The following is a 5,000-nucleotide window of genomic DNA, read 5'->3' on the forward strand; positions in this document are numbered from 1 at the left end:
TGCCCTGCCCGGAGGCCGGGCAGGTCCGGGGGCCTTCGGCGCGGGCGGCGGGCTGCTCCCGCGGGGGAGACGAGCCTCTCTGGGGCCCGGGAGGTTGGCCCTGGGTCGACCTGGCGCCGGGGCTCGGGCTCCGGAAGTCCGTATGAGGTTTTTCAAACGGGCCGTGCCCGGGCCTTCGCTCCAGGAGGGCGGACACTTTCGGCGGTTCGTCCCGGTGGCTGGGCCGGGTGCCGCATCTACAATATTGCCGAGAAAGGTCCGCGGAGATTTTCGGGGACACGGTTTCCGGGACCCTAGATGCCCATCTTGGGTTCCAGGAGCTCGGACGGAGGAACCTCCGGGGCCGGACCGTGCTGCAGGAGGGGTTCAACCGCGAGTTTGGCTCCATGTCGACTGGAGCTCCGGCCCAGGGGCGGGCCGAGCGGCTTGGCCGGGCGAGAGTTCCAGGAGCCCGGCCGCGATTCCGGCTTCTCCCCGGTGCCCTGCCCGGAGGCCGGGCGGGTCCGGGGGCCTTCGGCGCGGGCAGCGGGCTGCTCCCGCGGGGGAGACGAGCCGCCCTAACGCCCGGGAGGGAGGCCCGGGGTCGACCTGGCTCCCGAGCTCCGGCCCTGGAAGTCCGTATGAGGATTTTCAAACGGGCCGTGCCCGGGCCTTCGCTCCAGGAGGCCGGACACTTTCGGCGGTTGCTCCCGGCGGCTGGGCCGGGTGCCGCATCTACAATATTGCCAGGAAAGGTCCGCGGAGATTTTCGGGGACACGGGTTTCGGGACCCTAGATGCCCATCTTGGGTTCCAGGAGCTCGGACGGAGGAACCTCCGGGGCCGGACCGTGCTGCAGGAGAGGTTCAACCGCGAGTTTGGCTCCATGTCGACTGGAGCTCCGGCCCAGGGGCGGGCCGAGCGGCTTGGCCGGGCGAGAGTTCCAGGAGCCCGGCCGCGATTCCGGCTTCTCCCCGGTGCCCTGCCCGGAGGCCGGGCAGGTCCGGGGGCCTTCGGCGAGGGCGGCGGGCTGCTCCCGCGGGGGAGACGAGCCGTGCTGGGCCCCGGGAGGGAGGCCCGCGGTCGACCTGGCGCCGGGGCTCCGGCCCTGGAAGTCCGTATGAGGTTTTTCAAACGGGCCTTGCCCGGGCCTTCGCTCCAGGAGGCCGGACACTTTCGGCGGTTCGTCCCGGTGGCTGGGCCGGGTGCCGCATCTGCAATATTGCCAGGAAAGGTTCGCGGAGATTTTCGAGGACACGGGTTTCGGGACCCTAGATGCCCATCTTGGGTTCCAGGAGCTCGGACGGAGGAACCTCCGGGGCCGGACCGTGCTGCAGGCGAGGGTCAACCCCGAGTTTGGCTCCATGTCGACTGGCGCTCCGGCCCGGGGGGCGGGCCGGGCGGGCAGGCCGGGCGAGAGTTCCAGGAACCCGGCCGCGATTCCGGCTTCGACCCGGTCGACTGCACGGCGGGCGTGCAGGCCGGCGGCGACTCCCAGGGCCCCTTCCAGGCTGCGGGGCCCAGCGGTTGGAGCCCGGCTACCCCGGCGAGGGGCGGAAGAACCTGCACGGCGCGGCCGGAGAACCCGGCATGCATGCGCGGGGCAGGCCGGGCAGGAGTTCCAGGAGCCCGGCCACGATTCCTACTTCTCCCCGGTGCCCTGCCCGGAGGCCGGGCGGGCCCGGGGGCCTTCGGCGCGGGCGGCGGGCGGCTTCCGCGGCGGAGACGAGCCTCTCTGGGGCCCGGGAGGTCGGCCCTGGGTCGACCTGGCGCCGGGGCTCGGGCTCCGGAAGTCCGTATGAGGTTTTTGAAACGGGCCTTGCCCGGGCCTTCGCTCCAGGAGGGCGGACACTTTCGGCGGTTGCCCCCGGTGGCTGGGCCGGGTGCCGCATCTACAATATTGCCAGGAAAGGTTCGCGGAGATTTTCGGGGACACGGATTTCGGGACCCTAGATGCCCATCTTGGGTTCCAGGAGGTCGGACGGAGGAACCTCCGGGGCCGGACCGTGCTGCAGGAGGGGGTCAAAACCGAGTTTGGCTCCAAGTCGACTGGAGCCCCGGCCCGGGGGGCGGGCCGGGCGGGCAGGCCGGGCGAGAGTTCCAGGAACCCGGCCGCGATTCCGGCTTCGACCCGGTCGACTGCACGGCGGGCGTGCAGGCCGGGGGGCGACTCGCAGGGGCCCTTCCAGGCTGCGGGGCCCAGCGGTTGGAGCCCGGCTACCCCGGCGAGGGGCGGAAGAACCTGCACGGCGCGGCGGGAGAACCCGGCATGCTTCCGCGGGGCAGGCCGGGCAGGAGTTCCAGGAGCCCGGCCACGATTCCTACTTCTCCCCGGTGCCCTGCCCGGAGGCCGGGCGGGCCCGGGGGCCTTCGCCGCGGGCGGCGGGCGGCTTCCGCGCCGGAGACGAGCCTCTCTGGGGCCCGGGAGGTCGGCCCTGGGTCGACCTGGCGCCGGGGCTCGGGCTCCGGAAGTCCGTATGAGGTTTTTGAAACGGGCCTTGCCCGGGCCTTCGCTCCAGGAGGGCGGACACTTTCGGCGGTTGCCCCCGGTGGCTGGGCCGGGTGCCGCATCTACAATATTGCCAGGAAAGGTTCGCGGAGATTTTCGGGGACACGGATTTCGGGACCCTAGATGCCCATCTTGGGTTCCAGGAGGTCGGACGGAGGAACCTCCGGGGCCGGACCGTGCTGCAGGAGGGGGTCAAAACCGAGTTTGGCTCCATGTCGACTGGAGCCCCGGCCCGGGGGGCGGGCCGGGCGGGCAGGCCGGGCGAGAGTTCCAGGAACCCGGCCGCGATTCCGGCTTCGACCCGGTCGACTGCACGGCGGGCGTGCAGGCCGGGGGGCGACTCGCAGGGGCCCTTCCACGCTGCGGGGCCCAGCGGTTGGAGCCCGGCTACCCCGGCGAGGGGCGGAAGAACCTGCACGGCGCGGCGGGAGAACCCGGCATGCTTCCGCGTGGCAGGCCGGGCAGGAGTTCCAGGAGCCCGGCCACGATTCCTACTTCTCCCCGGTGCCCTGCCCGGAGGCCGGGCGGGCCCGGGGGCCTTCGGCGCGGGCGGCGGGCGGCTTCCGCGGCGGAGACGAGCCTCTCTGGGGCCCGGGAGGTCGGCCCTGGGTCGACCTGGCGCCGGGGCTCGGGCTCCGGAAGTCCGTATGAGGTTTTTGAAACGGGCCTTGCCCGGGCCTTCGCTCCAGGAGGGCGGACACTTTCGGCGGTTGCCCCCGGTGGCTGGGCCGGGTGCCGCATCTACAATATTGCCAGGAAAGGTTCGCGGAGATTTTCGGGGACACGGATTTCGGGACCCTGGATGCCCATCTTGGGTTCCAGGAGGTCGGACGGAGGAACCTCCGGGGCCGGACCGTGCTGCAGGAGGGGGTCAAAACCGAGTTTGGCTCCAAGTCGACTGGAGCCCCGGCCCGGGGGGCGGGCCGGGCGGGCAGGCCGGGCGAGAGTTCCAGGAACCCGGCCGCGATTCCGGCTTCGACCCGGTCGACTGCACGGCGGGCGTGCAGGCCGGGGGGCGACTCGCAGGGGCCCTTCCACGCTGCGGGGCCCAGCGGTTGGAGCCCGGCTACCCCGGCGAGGGGCGGAAGAACCTGCACGGCGCGGCGGGAGAACCCGGCATGCTTCCGCGGGGCAGGCCGGGCAGGAGTTCCAGGAGCCCGGCCACGATTCCTACTTCTCCCCGGTGCCCTGCGCGGAGGCCGGGCGGGCCCGGGGGCCTTCGGCGCGGGCATCAGGCGGCTTCCGCGGCGGAGACGTGCCTCTCTGGGGCCCGGGAGGTCGGCCCTGGGTCGACCTGGCGCCCGGGCTCGCGCTCCGGAAGTCCGTATGAGGTTTTTCAAACGGGCCTTGCCCGGGCCTTCGCTCCAGGAGGGCGGACACTTTCGGCGGTTGGCCCCGGTGGCTGGGCCGGGTGCCGCATCTACAATATTGCCAAGAAAGGTTCGCGGAGATTTTGGGGGACTCGGTTTTCAGGACCCTAAATGCCCATGTTCGGTTCCAGAAAGTCGGTCAGAGGAACCTCCGGGGCAAAAGAACCGTGCCGCGCTGCCTTGTCAACCGAGCGTGGAGGCAGCGTGCCCCGATCCGGCGGGCCTGGCCGTGCGAGAGTTCCAGGCTCTGGCCCGCGATTCCGGCTCCCGCCCCCCCCCCCGGTGATGGGCTCGGAGGTCGGGCAGGCAGCGGTGCTTGCTTCCCCAGGAGTGGCGGGGCTCTCCTGACGGGGAACCGGGAGGACCTGGTGTCCGCCGTGGGACTTGGAAAACTTCTGCTCGGTTGCGTTGGGAGCGGTTAACGTGGGAGCTCCGGCCGGGAGCGGCCCGGCGGGCCAGGCCGGGGGAGAGTTCCAGGAGACCGGCCACCGCTCCGGTTTCGCCCCGGTGACCTGCCGCCCTCCCTTACGGCGTTCAGGGCAAGCCGGGGGCGCTTCCTCGGGAGCGGCGGGCTTCTCCTGCCAGAGAGCCGTGTTGACCTGGTGTCCGGCGTGGGACTTAGAAAAAAATTTCGCTGCTGGGGGGCGAGCGGTTGACCTGGGCCCGCCGGAGAGGCCTGGAAGTCCGTATGAGGTTTTTGAAATGGGCTTTGTCCGACCCTTCGATCCAGGAGGGCGGACACTTTTGGTGGTTTGCCCCGGTGGCTGGGCCGGGTGCCACATCTACAATATTGCCAAGAAAGGTTCGCGGAGATTTTCGGGGACACGTTTTTCAGGACCCTAAATGCCCATCTTCGGTTCCAGAAGGTCGGTCGGAGGAACCTCCGGGGCAAAAGAACCGTGCTGCTGCACCCGCGGGTCAAAGACGAGTCGTGTGCCCCGCTGCCGAGAGGGGGATGGCGGACACTTTGCGGTGTGAGCTCCCGGTCCGAGTCCGGTTGTCACGCCTGGCCCGAAGCCCCCGGGCCCTGGCTCCGGGCCGTGCCCCGGGCGCCGCTGCTGCGCATCGCTCGCCACGCCACGTGGCACCCCTTTGGGAGGGCCCCTCGCGGGCCGGCGGTCCGCCGCCGGTGTTCAGGTGAGG

Source organism: Alligator mississippiensis, chromosome 14 (genome assembly GCF_030867095.1).
Source record: "Alligator mississippiensis isolate rAllMis1 chromosome 14, rAllMis1, whole genome shotgun sequence".
Taxonomy (NCBI): domain Eukaryota; kingdom Metazoa; phylum Chordata; order Crocodylia; family Alligatoridae; genus Alligator; species Alligator mississippiensis.